Source organism: Pyrgilauda ruficollis, unplaced genomic scaffold (genome assembly GCF_017590135.1).
Source record: "Pyrgilauda ruficollis isolate IOZ18807 unplaced genomic scaffold, ASM1759013v1 scaffold23, whole genome shotgun sequence".
Taxonomy (NCBI): Eukaryota; Metazoa; Chordata; class Aves; order Passeriformes; family Passeridae; genus Pyrgilauda; species Pyrgilauda ruficollis.
The window spans coordinates 7,790,314-7,806,124 of NW_024522539.1; the positions used below are offsets into that span (position 1 = coordinate 7,790,314).

The 15,811-nt window shown below is 43.9% G+C and overlaps 1 pseudogene; it reads left to right on the forward strand.

Annotated features, from left to right (window-relative positions):
• The window catches only part of LOC121354363, a 44,319-nt pseudogene extending 31,903 nt beyond the window's left edge, over nucleotides 1–12,416 (forward strand).
• Nucleotides 12,417–15,811: the final 3,395 nt, after the last annotated feature.

Genomic DNA, 15,811 nt, shown 5'->3' on the forward strand with positions numbered 1-15,811 from the left:
AAAAACCCCAAAGGCTTCTTGGGTTTGTTTCATCCAACCATTTTCAAAAGAAAACAAGAAGGATAAACACAATGGTAAAAATGCATGAAGTGCACTCTGGGGATTGCTGAATGACAGTAACAGAGGGGCAGAAATGTCAGGTTTTGTACAATCTGGTGTCAGCAAAAATTTTCAAAGTAATATTTGAAACAGTTGGGACCCACTAAACACTGACTTTTTGTGAGTGTATATTAAGCTTTCCTGCTTCAAAGACCAAATTTTTTGGTAAAAACATAAAAAAATGTTGACCTGATTAGGAACATGAATGAAAAAAAGAAAGAAGAATGTTCCTTATCTATAAAATGAAATGAACCTTTTCAATAGAAAAGGTTGTGAACACAATTACTTAGTTTTGGCATGCAAATACCTTAAATATCTCAAGTTAGTTTTCTACACATATTAGTATGACTTTTATTTAAACTGGAAAGTTAGACTTTCTACCTAAAAATATTTTAATTTGTTTTTCTTGTAAGAAACTCATAAGAATGAAAGTAGAAGACAAAAAAGTTGTCCTGTGTCTTGCTCCACTGGCATTTTATTTATCAAGCCTGACTTCCATCCCTTGTGTTTTAAGTCTGTTTGTCTCCTTTGTTTGTGCTGGTTTTTAAGCACAAAAGCATCTAAAGCTACGTATGTTCCTTCAAGTAGGGCTCTGAAATTACTTTGAATTTGTAGTTTGGGATGTCCCATGAATTCAGTGTTTCCATTTCTTGGCAGTGCTGAGGAAGATACGCACACCTCCGTTTTACTTTGAGCTCCATGCCCAGACATGCCGTGCCTGATTGCTGCTGCTCTCCTGAGCTGTGTCTGTCCCTCGGTTTTGGCAGTGGCTGGAGCACAGGATCCCAGCGGAGCCGCTGCAGGAACCCTCCTGCATCTCTTCCTTCGCTTCTCCTGGAGGAGCTGCAGCCCAGCTCAGCCACACACACACACAGCTCTTTTGGAGGGTTTGCAGTGGGTTTTGTACAAGCTTAAGAAACAGAACTTAAGTGCAGAACTAAGTAGGAAACTGTTAAATACCACTAATTTAAAGAGAAAATAACCCCCTTAATCTTTCCAGTATTTACATAGAGGATAAGTTCTAATACCTTTGCTTCTCACAGCTCTTCCCAAGCCCTTTTTGGTGGGAAAGCAGTTATTTCCACCTCTTCCTCCACAAACTCCAAAGCAGGTGCTTTCCATTTGATCTTTTCAATCCTGGTGCAATTGATTTCATTGCTTTATTCAGCCTGCTCATGTCACCCTGGACTGTAGCACTCCTATTCCCAAATGACTTGGCAACTCAAGATGGTCACAGTTGTGGTTTTTAAATTTTTAAAAAATTTTTCACCCTCTAGTTTCTTTTTCTAATGCCTTTCTCATTCCTCAGTGAGGTGGCAGTCAGTGTAGTACAGCACCAAAGCTGGTTCCCAGCATCTGGGGGAGTGACTAGCTCTTTTTGTGACGGTGACTTCAGGGGTTGAAATGTGCTAAGGCAATGCAAATCACCCTTATGAAACAGCCAAATGTCCTGGGACTCCATCCTAAAAATATTCCATGAATATGGCTCTGGTGCATTTCTTTCATTTCCTCTAGTTGGAGGCCAGATCCTCTGAAAATATATCTGTTTTTGAGCTGTGCTGTGTTATGACACAGCTGGAGCGGGTTAAAATCTAGAGGGCAGTATCTGGCTTAAGCTGATGGGTCTTTGTGTGGCTTTGATTTATTATTTTAGGACAGCCTGTCCCCTCTTCCATCCTGTAGATAGCTTTGTTTTGTTTTGATGAAAAAACCAGAAAAAGGCTGAAACAGCTTTCCTTTACTACTGTCCATGTGTGAAGCAGAGTAAAGGTCCAGGCACGCAGACCCCTGATTTCACCACAATGAACTGGCTTCCCCTCATTTATCCTCTGCAGGCAGGGATGGGTGGTGGGTCACTTCAGGGAATCCTTTGGAAAAACTCTGACTTCCTGAGCTTTGTAGAATGCAGAGAGGCAGGTGATGAAGGTGGTGCTTCCTTTCTCTAAGCCAAATTTATATTTTCCATTTTTACCAGGAATGCAGGTATTTCAAAGAACACATGTAAATCCTGGAAGGTTTTGGTGACACAAGGAAAACAAATCATGGTTCAGGCATCTTGGCGTTACATGCTGAGCCACTTAAGGGGGGAGAAAGGAGAAAAAACCCCAAAAAGGTAATTATCTCGGTGTTTAGTTTTTCTTTTCAAGTGTAAACTTCACGTGGCTTTCTGCATTGCACAGCACAAGTGCCTCTCACAGACAGGAATGGGTGCCGGGGTCTTCTGTGGGAGATCCTTTCTATCAATATAAGAATTGTTCTGTATCTGCAGCTTTGGCTCTGAGGCTTGTACCAAAGGTTTCTAGTTTGGAGCCTTTTTTTCTCTGAAAGAGGGTGGAAATAGGGATTACAGGATGAAGGAAAGACATAGGGACAATTATTTTGTAAATGTGTAAGCTGAAATTTGGGGAAACAGGAGTTAAAAGATGATTTAACTTTATCCTTAGTTATTCTAAACTGACACTGAAGAAACAGCCAGGGAGAAAATGGAAACCATAATAATAAACTTCACTGTAAAGTGGAGGAAGCAGGTCTCTTTAGACTGTGGCTCTGGTTCAAGTTGGAGATTACTTTCTAATTCCTGAATCTGTGCCCCTAGTGAAATGTCTGCTGGATGCTGGTTCCCCCTCCTGCAGCAGCCTGGGGTGAGCTGGCTGCCTCAGGAGACAGAGTGGGTATGTGACTGCTTGTACCTCAGCCCTACAGGGCAAGGAAGAGAAAATCCCTGGGTTTAAGCCATCCTGGCACCTGACTCAAAGTTCTCAGAGGTCAGCCGGGGTCCCTGGATCAGACCTCTGTAATAAGCAGCCGTTGTTTCCAGACAAAGCAAAAAAAAATCTGATTTTCTTTGGCTTTGAGGATTTGTTGTATTTTTTTAGAGCAGAAAGAGAACCTCAAAGGACATTTCTTTGTTTTCCCCTGAAGTCTGTACTCTTGGCTGCAGACCATCTCTCCTGTACTCAAGCCCTTAAGCGCATTTTTTCCCTTTGCCCCTGCCTGCCCTTTTTGCCACAGAGGAGACTGGCTGTGTGTCACCTCTGCCATCCCAGGGAAGCTGTTTCCCAGGTGGTGGCAGGTGTCCCAGTGTCCAGCACATGGAACTGGTGAGTGCCTCTCCCACCCAGCAGAGCCCCGGGGTGATCCCCGCTGTGCCCGGGGTGGGCAGCAAGCCCTCGGGGTCTTTTTCTTACCCCAGCACCTCCCTTCTCTTTCTCTTTCTCACAGCTAAAATTCAGGTCTGTCTGCCTTGCATGCTCTCCTCCCTGATTTCAGGCCAAAAAGGGTTTCCAGGCTGGAGTACCTGGGTCTGTGTCTGTACCTGAGCTGAGGTTGGCAGTGCTGCTCAGAAAAGGGCTGATTCCAGGCTGGACTGGGCTCCTCGTGCATCCCTGCTGCTTCGATTGCAGCAGGTGTGGGCATGGGGTAAATATTTGTTTAAACCCATTGTACCCCAAAGGGCCATGAGAAACACCAACACTGAGACAGTTTGTGAAGCTTCAACCTCTTCATCTGCCCACAAAAAGATATTTCTAAAATAATCCCATTCTAAAAATCAGATTTTGTGAAAAAAGGTGAGCACCGAAGCACATCTCTTATTTTGGAGGCATGAAGACTCCTGAAACTCTTGCAGTGCCTTTGTGAGACTTGAGGACACCTTTGGTTAAAAAAACATATTATGAAACTGTGTTTCTCAGTCAGCTAAAATAGTTAGGCAGGAAAAAAAGAGTTTTGTGGTTTAACCATGAGTCCCATGATGCTTCACCTGACTAAGCAGCTACTTCAGGAATCAATCCACAAATGCCAGATTTGAAAATAAGATGGGATATATTTATTCATTCAGCCATAACACATGAGCAATCGAATCCCGGAATACCTTCCCTGCTAACCAGGCTCCTTGATGATGGCCAGGTCTCTCTCATCACAGGAATTGTGAAACACAAATTGGTAATTAATCCTCCTTTTTTTTTTTTTTAAAGAAAAAAAAAAAAAAGGTTGCCCAAATTCTGTAAACATGTTGTTTGCTACTAAATAGCAGGAAAAATGGTGACACGTGTGGGTCTGTGGGGGAAGAGCCGTGAGCTGCCAGCAGCCATCTGGAGCTGGCACATGCAGACTGATGGGTCTAACCTGACTGAATTCTGGCAGTATCAGCACTTTGGTTCTCTCTGTAGTTCAGCAGTTATTTTTTTTAGCCTTTCAGAGTCCAGAAGTTATGGGATTGGCTTTTTTCTTTTCCTGTTGTTGTTTTTTAGACTATTTCATAATGAGTGGGATGTTTCCCCTTCTTTTTTTAACCCCACATGCTGGATCCTTGGAAAGGAACCAAGCTTACTCATTCTCTCTCTTCCAGACAAATAGAAACAAATATTTAGTTTTAAAAGAGATAGAAGGAAGAATCCCTGTAAAGCTCATGTATCTTTTTGATCCTGGAGCTGAACTGAGCTGTTTATATAATTTCCTCAGCCTGAATTGCAGAATGGACAGGATTGAACGCGTACTTGGAACGGCTAGAAATAAAAATGAACTCCAAAGGCCAGAAGCCCTGGCTGCCTTGGAGCTTCTGTCATGCATGCTTTGGGCTGAGCTGCTGCTGGTAGCTCCAAGCAGACCTGTGTCCCTCTGCACAGCAGCAGAGCACAGCTCTGCTCCTTCTCTGGTGGGATGTCACCATGCCCGGGGGCAGGCATGTGGGTGCACATTCATGGCACCTCTCCCCCTCATTTCTTTAAACCAGAACCAAAGGACTCTTGGGAGGGCTTGTTTTCGATGAGCTTTGATTTCCAAAGACATTGCTGCTGTGTTTCAAACCAGGAAGTAATTCCGGTTAACAGGAATAACTGAAAAATTAGAAGGCAGCTTTTCTGCTTGTTTGCTGTAAATTCACCCCACTCTAAATCCTGCAGAACTGTCTCAGGCTCGTACAGATCTGCACTTGACTTTATAGCCAGGCAAAATGTGTGGAATCCATGCTCAACTTACTTCAAGCCAGGGTGTTTATCAGAGGATCCCTCAAACTGGAAGAACCCTGTTATAAATACTGATAATGGACACTTAAACGTGAATCAGGATCACAATTTGAGTAAAGGATTCTTACTTTTGGGATCATGTATATCTGGGCATTGATACCCAGTGTGGTTTTGCTGATGAAAACCAGTTAGCAAGCCAATTTTTAATGTTGTCTCTGGTGTAATTGCAGGCTGCTATCACCAGCACACCCTCAGCTGAGTACATAAGGATCCAGATCCAGTCTCTTGGCAGGGCAGGCATACAAAACCACTTTACATCTGAATTCATTAAGGTATTTTGTGTTTTTCTGCATTTGAAGTAGTGGTTAAATAGGGGAAACTTTATCTCCAAGGAAAGTTACTGCAGAATCTTGCTGAGCCTTGGCAGAAGGAAATGGGAAGTTCCCTTGGAAGGGGCAAGTACATTGTTCTCCCTTACAATTAACTCAGTTAAAGTCACTGGGAGCTGTATTCTATTTAGATGAGGATTTGAGCTCTTAGGGGGAAAAAAAAGGCTTTTATCACCTCAGAAGAAGAATTAACACCACTGCTCTAATGTAGAGGAAGGGGAGGGAAAAGCAAACTGGAAGCCATTGTTTACAAAGGATGTGCGGGAAAAAACAAGTTTGTTTTTCTGATTTTCTCTGCTGGCATTGCACTAAAAGATAAAAATAACTATATTTCACTACTAAAGAGGTTTGGAAGTGTCAGATTGTCCCTGCACATGCCTTATATATCTGTCTAGACAGAGAAGGGTGGCTGAAATAATTCTTGCAAGGACACTGCCAAGGCTTACACGCCTGCGTGCTACTGAATTATAATTAACACCAACAAATGCCAAGCAAAGCTGGTACAGCATCCTCAAGGAATATGAGCAGCCAAGGTTTCTTGCTAGTCAAAAATTTATTCAAAGCCATTAGCAAGCAGGTGTTAGTGAGGCAGCATCCTCTCCGTGGTGAAGCACAGACACCTGTGTGTGCAGCGCTCGTGGGACAGGTGTGGAATCCTCAAAGCTTCTTTGTCTTTTCTAAGGTTTTAATGCAAAGTGTTGTTTTTCTAAGGAAGTTTTTATTGCAACACATGTAGTTCTAGCTGAGGTAAAGGCTGGTATATGCAAATTGTAAAGATCAGTGCTAAAGAGGGATTCTTACCCTAAATCTTGAAAGGCACAGAACATTTGAAAAATGAAGAAGGACATGTTTTGTTCTTGTTTTGCTGAATGAAATGCAAAAGTCGGAGATGTTTTAAATTTCTGCTCCAAGCTTCCCCAAAGGCTGAGTGAGCTGGCTGTGGTGTGCCCTGCCCCAGGTCCCAGGGGCTGTGTGCTGGCTCCTCCAGGGGTCTGCAGTGTGCAGATGGGACAGGACAGCACAGGACACACATCACAGCTGCCCCGTGCAGTGGCTCACCTGTAGGTCTGTTTGCTGGGGTGGTTGCTCTCTGCTGGGCTTGCATCCAGACTTTCACACACTTCCCACACTTAGGATGGTCAGACTGCCAGGACAGGCAAAAGATTTTGTCTGTGTTTGCTGTTTCTCACTCCCTTTTGCCCACCCATGGCCTGGACATTGATGTTTCCCTTACCCTTGACCCCATATTGCATTCAGCATCCTCTGACATCTTGCAGAAGTCACTTTTTAACACTTGGCTCCCACATTTAGTCTGGCCTTATATTCCCTGCAGACATGCATGTTTCAGATTGACGGGATGTGAACTTCCTGGTGCCTGCAGACTTTGGAAAACTGTACACTGCAGTCTTGTGTATCCTGGGTTCAGTGCTCTCACAGCCTGACCTGGCTATGCTGTTGCTCTCCTTGGTAGAGGTTCTGTTCTCTCAGGATGGGCTGTCCCCAAGATGTTGGGAGGATGCACCACTGCCAGGCTGCTCAGAGAGCTTTTGGCTGTCTAAAAGTAAAAACCATGGCAGATCTTGAGATGTGTAACCTGGGGAAGGAGTTCTTGCTGTAGGAAAGGAGAAGAGCAAGAGCTATTTCTGCTACAGCTTCGAGGCACTGGGACAGGCCTTCCAAGAAGGATTAGTTTGGTTTGGATATTTACATTTTCAGGGAAAACAACAAAAAAAAAGCATGTGTAATTTCTATTCCCCCGTCTGCTGTCTCAGCACCTCTCCCTTGCTCCGTGGGCAAATCTGCTTTGCCCAGTGACAGTAATTTTCCCCACATGAAAGGAAACTGTATTAAGGCTGAACTAAGCATTTTACTCTCAGGATTCTTGGCTTCCTATATGTGTCTTACTAATCCACAGAAGATGCTGATGACCTCATTGCTCATGGTTTTTTATCCCTTTGAGAAGGGGTTTTGCTTCCTCCTTCCACTGACCAACAATCAATGATGTCACTTCATCCGTACCAATGATACATTTAAAATTATAGGTATTTTTAAAATGTAGATATTTTCCTTGCTTGTAACTCCCTTATGGAGGAGCAGGGTCATAGTCTAAGGCTCCTCAGCCTGCCCCCATATAAGCTACCTCTGCTTTTCTCATTGCAGGTAAGTGGCACAGTGCTCCTGTTCACCAGCTCTGGGATATTCTTCGTGGTGCTGGATGCATGCTCAGGAGCATTCATGGCAGGCAGCACTTTGACACAGTTACCAGTGAAAACCCTGCTCCTGCAGTAACTGAGTATGTTCAAACATCCATAAAAGAGAGGTAAGAAAACTGCTGAGATTCCACTTCGTGTAGCAACCTGTGGCTGACAGACAAAGAAAGGAAAATGATGTTATTTCATAACCAAACCTGTGCTCTGAAGAAATCTGACACAAATTAAAATGTACAAATCCCAAGCATCAGCCAGACAAGAGGAGCAGCATTTCTCTCCCAGGATTGTACAGATCAGAGCAGACAGAAACAGGTTTTTTAGAAAACTGGCAATGTCTTCTAAATAAGCCAGCCATTTTCCAGCATGGAGAGATAAGGTCCTTGCAGTGACACTTGCAATCCCATGCACCATCCCCATGCCCAGCCACTTCCTGGCAGCTGGTGATTCAGTTTTCCATTTTGGAAACAAGTCCATTTCTGTTTATTCTTACCGATTGTTTTTGCCTCTTGTGACAGATGAAAACCATAGGTGTGCCAGATTTTCCAGTGGGACTTTTCTTGGGTGAGCCAGTGACTAGTCCTGCCTGCCTGCTGGCTCTCCTGCCTTGCGTGGGTCCTGGCAGTGGTCTGGACCATCTCTGTTTGTGTCTGTCCCACATTCCTTGTGGTTTTACGTGTTGCCACATAAACGTGGAACAGCAGAGATGGATAGATATATTCTTGGCTGCTGGCAGGAGCAGGTCAAGTAGCCAGAAAACAGATTTTCAGTCCAAGGCATTTCTGAGCAGTTCATGGCCAAAGATTTGAACGCTCCTGAGTTATTACATCTGCATTTCTGCACAAGAGTGTGTGCATGTATCAGATGTGCATGAAGGGACACATATCCACACAATGTCTGTACATTCAGTTTGTTTTCCTGGTGAGATTTTGCAGTGAGGCATTCAGCTAAATGTGACCACTTGTGCCTGCAATTCCCTGCAGGCACAACTCACTGGGGGCTGAAAGGAGAACCAAAGGCAGGTTGAAGATTGATTGAGAATCAGGGCCAGGATGTAGATGGTTTCAGAGTCTCAGCACTCCCATAAGGGAAAAATGCACCCGCAGTCATTTGGGCTTGCTTTGATTCCATGTGAAGCACAGGTTTAATCCAGGACCATTTAAATGGAGGCTTAAATCTGGGAGAGTTTACACGGGATTGAAATTAAGGGGATTTAGGTGTTCTTAAAGTTAAGCATGCTAATACATACTTTTCTGTATTGGAGATTAAAGGTCTTGAAGATCCTTAATGAAGGAATATTTTGCAATCATGCAGTAATTACTGTTCTTCTTTTCAGATCACTTGTCCTTGTATGTTCTAGAAATACCACAGACATGCTGGGCATGTCTGAAATGTCAGTTTTTGTCAGGTTAGGTTCAGCAAAGTCTATTATCTTCCACAAGGGAGGTAAATGTATTTATTCGATCATGTTTCTTTGGCTTCCCATTGCTTTTCATGTTTCTTTAGCTTTTAATTAGGTTGGAAAGCACAGAAGAATTAGTGGTGTGTATCCCATCCAAAAATGTACATGCAGATATACAGTGCTTATCAATATACTTCCCACCACAATATGCCAGTGAAACCCAGTGCAAACCTCTTGGCCTATGGATGGTGAGAAAGAGGGGAGTTATTTCAGGATTTTGACTCCACTTTGCCAGTGAGAAGTTGCACAAAAAACAATCATAACCTGAAAAGCTGATGAAAAAGAACAGTCTGCAGTGAAATAAGAGCTATTTATTGTTTTGGATAGAAGGATGGTGAAATCAGCAGTTTGGGAGAGTCCTTATTATAATTTTTCCTTGTATTGCTGCAAGAAATCCATTGGTATCATTGGTCCAGAAAATCCATGCTGGGTTTTTTGCTGGAAACTAGAGGCTATTGAGTCCAGGTTTGGATGAATAATGTGAGTGATAAGGAAATCAAGAAAAAGCCACCTAACTTGATGCAGATTTCAGGCCCTCACACGGAGATCAGATGGAAAATTGAATGTATTTCCAGCTTGTTATTTTTTGGGATGGAGGAGGGAGAGTGGGTTGCAGGGGGCTGGGGACCTTTTCCCCACTGCTTTACTGAAATTCATATCAATTTCTGGTTGAAATTTCAAAGCTCATTGCTATGACCATGCCAGGGGAGGACAGCAGAGGCAGGGATTTGGATTTCATTTCGGTGCATGTTTGATTCCTGAGAAGCTGCTTCTTCTTTCATCCTTTGAAAAGCAAAAATTTGAGGTTTTCTTTTTTTGTTTTTATCCTGAAACCTTATTGTTTCATTCTTTCATCAAAGCCCTGAATACTTTTGAAAGGAATTTTTTTATTAAAAAGGAATCTTTTTTTCTTGTTTGTTTTGCCAAAATTCGTTCCCTGGACCACCTGTGCCATCCTCTTGGCTGTTTTGGGAGCTTGGTTCAGCTTCCTGCCCTGACTGCCTCCAGGGGCACAAAAAGCAGCAGGCAGGGCCAGCACCACCCTGGGGACACCCAGGCTGGGTCTTGTCCTGTCCCTGCCAAGCTGGTGGCATGCTGGTGACTGGCAGTGGCACTGGGCTGCTGCTGGCTGATCACAAGCTGCCCCTGCTTTGCCTTTCCTAGGGGCAAGGGTGCTCACCCGTGTGCCTGCCCTGATTTCCAGTCTGGGGAATCATGATCTGCTCCACGAGCTTCCCCCTGCTGGTTCAGGTATTTGGACTATTTGACTCCACAGCTCCAGGACTGCTCCGTGCTGGGGGGGCTGCATTTCAGGGCAGGCTGGAGCATTTCTCCCTAGCACACACTGCTTCTGCCAAGGATAATGCAAAAAACCCCCAATCCTCTTGACTCCAGCGGGATCAGGACTTAGGGTCTTGTTTCCTGGTTTTGCAAAACCTTATTTAAATTAGAAGTGTTTACAGGAATAGTCTCGATCCAGCCAGCTGCAAATAGCCTTGGGAGCCTTTGCAATGAAAAACATAATATAAACACAAGACATTATTATTAAAATGGAAGAATACATAATGCCTTTGTACTTTGGGACAGCAGAGGACCAGAGCAGAGTTGACAAGAGGGATAGTTAAAGCGTAACAGGATGAAACAGATGTAAACTAATAAAAGAAGGATTCAAAGTGTCTAACCATTTTCAGGTAGTTAAACAAGAAAAAGTACCAGTATTATTTAAAAACAAAGAGTAAAACAATATTCCTGCTAACTGACATCTGGGCACCTGGCTTAGCTCATTGAAATACCAGCAGATCCATGAGGCAGCAAGTTTACAGTTTCAGTGAGGCTCACTCCCACTTCCATCCACCTTCTCTCTCCTGTATGTTCTGTAATTTTAATTCAAGAAATAAAAGAAGGGCTAAGAAGTGTCCATGGTGTGTGGAGGGATCCCAAGCTGTGCTGCTGGTAAGTGAACTCCCACACCCAGAGGGTCACTTCTCTCCTTGTGTCTGTTTTTCAGGGAGTTTTGCCAGGCTTGGCTATAAAGGACAAGCCAAACCATCCTGGATTAGTCTTTAATCATTCTAAGAAAGCTGCTTCTCTTCAGCATTATGTTCCCTTGAAGCTGAAAGAATATCAGTGTCCTGATAATACTGTTGAGCCACTAAAATTTGCTTTTTCTCAGACCTGCTTGGAGCACATCTCTGCAAAGGCTGGGGTTGCCTGGGGCACTGCTGGGGAGCACCAGCCAGGCAGAGCCCAGCAGCACCAAAACCTGCTGTTCTTACAAGATTGTACCAAACCGATGGAGTTCGCTTGTATATTTTATAACCAATAAATATATTCTCACCTTACCCTCTGTGGTGGAACTTTATTTTTCAATCAGAATCTTACAGAGCAGAACAGGAGCACTCTGTGGGCTGCCCCTCCCCAGGGGAAGTGTTTCAACATATCTGTGATTTGGTATCAAAAGGTAAGTTCTAAAGGCAAGATCTGCTCTGAGGTAACTGTGGGAATATAAATGAAATTTGGTGTGGAAATTTAGCAATTCCAGGGAAACATGAACTTAAGCAAAGGCAGGCAATTCTCCCTTTATTCCTGCTTTTACCCATTAATGTCTGCTTTTTAAAAAAGGTGTCCATCTGCTGTGGCATCTTAGGTGAACTCAGCAACCTCTGCTTGGTCAGTGTGCAGTGATCTCATGACAATGTCTTCTAATCAAACTGAGCACACAGCACAACAAAGAGTTATAAATGTGTTTCTGTCTGAAGCTAATGACTAGTCAAATGATGTTTGTCTAACTGATGTGAACACTTAATTAACGACCTACAGAAATAAAACCCAGCATAAAGTATGTGCTGCTTAGGGTGAAGTCTTGTGTTCCTTTCAGGCAATGCTTGTGTTGACTTTTGGCTCCCATTGAGGACTGAAATATTGTCAGTATTATTGGCTAATTCTCTTTGCTTTATGTTTATGCTGCGGCTGTTTGAAGTAAAGGCAAAAATAGAGATTTATACGCAAAGTGAGAAAAAACTGGTGACTTCACTGACTGCAGCTATGCACAAAGTGACCCTGAAATGATGAAAGAGTCACTTGGGTTTGAACACGGTGCTACTTGGTGACAACAGTGAAGGGACAGGTGATTTCAGACCATCCCTGCCACTGAACAATGTGGGCTGTTCAAGCAGGTGGGTGAAGGTTGTGTAACTGATGTCCTGTTGTTTCTTTGGCATTCTCAGAAATGGCCAAACAAGTTGCTACAGGGAAAGGTCAGTGTTTTGTTGGCCAGACTGCTGCTCCCTGGTGAGTGAGTTGCTCTGGCATCCACACCAGAGCAGCTGACTTGTGCCTCTGAGTGGAGAATGAATGCCTTGGATGGGACACTTGCCTCCACCACACCCATTCTGCCATGCTCCTTGGATGTGGGCTGAGAGGACACCCAGAAGGTTTACAGGCAGAAAAGGAAACTGTGGCTCCATCCCCACACCAGGTGGGAGAGGTGAGAGTTGGGTTTGGCTGGGGAAGAGGTCCTAGCTTGCCAGAAAGTGTGAAGAAATCAGTGATGCTGCTCAGTAAAGGTAAGATAAATCATGATGCAAGGGACATCATGGGGATGAGAATGGTACAATAGCCTGAGCAGCTGGAGCTGACCCCCTAGGGAGATCCCTGAAGTCCTTTGGATCTCCTATTAATACCTAATTGTTGTGATTTCTGATGCTGTACAGGGGAAAAAAGCAAGATGTTTTTGGCTCGTAAGCATAAGCCCAGCACTGGAACAAGTACTTACAGAGCAAGCTTTTAGCTTCTTGGAGATTTATTTGATAATCTGTGACATGTCCAGACCCTGGATCCCAATAAAACTTTGCAGAGCTCTAACCCCAGGCTGAGACTAAACAATTGGCAAAGGAAGAGCCTGGTGAAGGAAGGAGAGGAATGTTCCTAAACTTCTGAAAAATCTCTATTCCTCCTCCCGCCCCAGAAGGAGAGCAAATGGCAAATGTCCTGGAGAGGAAGGCGTGGAGTCGTGGCGAGCCAGATGCAAACAGTGAAGTACCACAAAAGCAAAAAGAAAAATATTTACATCCTGATGCAGTTATTTGGGTAGTTAAAAGCAGCAGTTTGAAGAGGATTCAGGATGCTGTGATCCCTCTTCAGCCACAGCACTCACTTTCCTTACCTTGGGAGGGAAAAGAGCCCTCTAACCAGGGACGCTCTGCAGAGGGTACTGTTCCTCCAGGGACTGCTGGGACATTCAAGGGGATGTTTTCAGAGGCTGCTGCTAACTTGGCACTCACCAGGAGCCCGTGTGAATGAAGCTGTGGGGTAAGTGCTGCATGGGTGTTGTGTTGGAAGGAGGCTGCCCTATTCCTCCTGGGATTTCCTGAGGATATCCACCCGTGTGCTGGAGTCCCCAGGGGCTGTGAGTGTCCTCGTGGACTTGCAGCTAATCCAGGTGTGTCCAGCACATCCCATGCATTCAGGGTGTGTGGCCATTCTGGTCATCCCCAGAGCATTTCTGCAGTGGCTCTGGCACCCCCTGGAAGCACGAGCTTGGCACAGCAGAGTCAGGTCACCCTGAGCCTCAGCAAACGGGGCTCAGCTTCCCTCTCCTTTGGTGCTTTGAAAACTTCATGTGCTGGAGGAGGGTTTAATTCAGCAAAATGCTGAGCACTTCGAAAGCATGTGAAATTGGGAGGCAGTCAGCCTCAGATGGGTGGAGTGATGGGAATTGCAAATGATTTTGTTTAAACGGAGCCAAAAATTGCTTCCTTTCCTCTTCAAAGTCCGTAAGCCTCTGAAAAAAAAAGTAAGCACCCAATATTGGGAGTAACTTTAAAAAATTTTGTTGCCAGGTTTGGGTGGTTGGTGCAGAGTTGTGCAAGGGGGAAGAGTCATGGTATGTGTTTCTGAATGACCCCGGAAAGCTCTGCTCTGACCCTTCAGATTCGGTGTCTGTGTGACCCCACCACAGTACCTGTGAGGATCCAGCTTCCTCAGAGCATTTCTTCACCATTTTGTTCTCAGAATTGTCCTCAGTGTGTAGCCTCCAGCATCACACCCGTGGGAAGGGCGGTGCAGAGGGACCTCTAGTAATGTTTCTTTGAAAGAGCTCTGGCTTATCCAAAGTTGATGGTTAATGCTGTTAAAATGTCAGACACGTGCAGCCTGGTTCTGGCACAAATTCCATGGCGACGGCGCTGCTCTCTGATAATGCAGATCATTCAAAGTTATAGCACTGCTAAGTGCATTCCTCTCTTCCACTGCTCTCTAACAGCATTTCAGCACCTGATAGACTCTACCAAGCCCTGAGCCTATGCTGTTTCCAGAGCTCAGGGCTGTCAAATACACTATACCAAAGCAAACAAACATTTCCCTGGCAAAATATTTCCTGTAAAATCTGCTCCTAGTTCTATTTTTACTGCAATCACTGGATTACATGTGTTTTGAACCTATCATTGTACTTTGAGCTGTGGCACCTTTATGAACAGTACAGATGTGTTTTACATATAAAATTTGCTCCAGAATAAATCCTGGCTTCTTCCATTCTTTTTCTTGTGTTTTTGTTGTTGTTTTTGTTGTTTTTTAACAAGTGACATGGAAAATAACATTCATTTTTGCCCTAAAGAAATTGGGGTACCCTGGAATTGTTTTTCAGTGGGGTTTTTTTTTGTGTTGAGATAAACTGTGTGATGCATACATTTATCCTGTTTCATCAGTGAGATGTGACATGACAGCTACAAATAAATGTCTTTGATATTCCCCAGACACTGGCTTATATGATAAAACCTAAAGACTCCAAGGACTGCATGTGAATTTTAAACAGTGCCTTATGAATACAGAAGTGGGTGTCCTTGCCTCCCTGTGAATACACATGTCAATAAATTGTCATGAGCCTGGGGCAGAGCTGCAGAATCAATCACTGGAGACAGAGAAAATCACATTAATTCTAACTTTGACTTTCATGACACTGCTTGTTTGTTTTTGCTGGGGGTTGGCTACGGAAGAAACAAAAACAACATTAGGTAGACTGGTTTCAAAAGCAGCTTTTGGTTTTGCAAGAAAATTCTGAGCTGGCGCACTAAATAGACAATATTTTCTTAGATCTGAAATCTAAGAAACTGCATGCTTCAGGTTGGAAGTGTGAGTATGGTTTAGCTGGGGGTTACACAAAACACCAATGCTAAAAATGTGTGGGTATTTTGGGGGGAGAGAGGTGCCACTGAAAGGTTACTCCATGAAAATTTGTCACTCTGCAAACGCCTTCTCTGTTGTGTTTCATTACTTTCTAGCACATGTGAATATTCAGCCCTAGAGTCCTGACACTGGATGTGTTTATGCCACATTCCTGAGGCGTTTTTGGTTACAGCTGGTGGCTGCTTTCTGAGTGTCTATTTGGATTCCCGAGTGGGTTGATCCTAAACCAAACAAAGGGTGAGGAGCTGCCCGTGGCTCCTTGCTCTGTTCAGGCTGGTCCTGAATCAGTGCAAAGGTGTTTTCAGCCATTGAGCTGAATGGGAGTGGAGGTGGTCTAGCATAAAACTGGATTTAACTTCTGCTTCTTTCTCTCTCTCTTTTTTTTTTTTTTTAATTTTTTTTTTTTTATTTTGCAGTGAATGAGCTGAGAAAAAAAAAAAAAAAGTGACATTTTCTTGATATTCTTTTTTCACAGTTATCCATACAGAGAATTGAAAATCCTGAAGA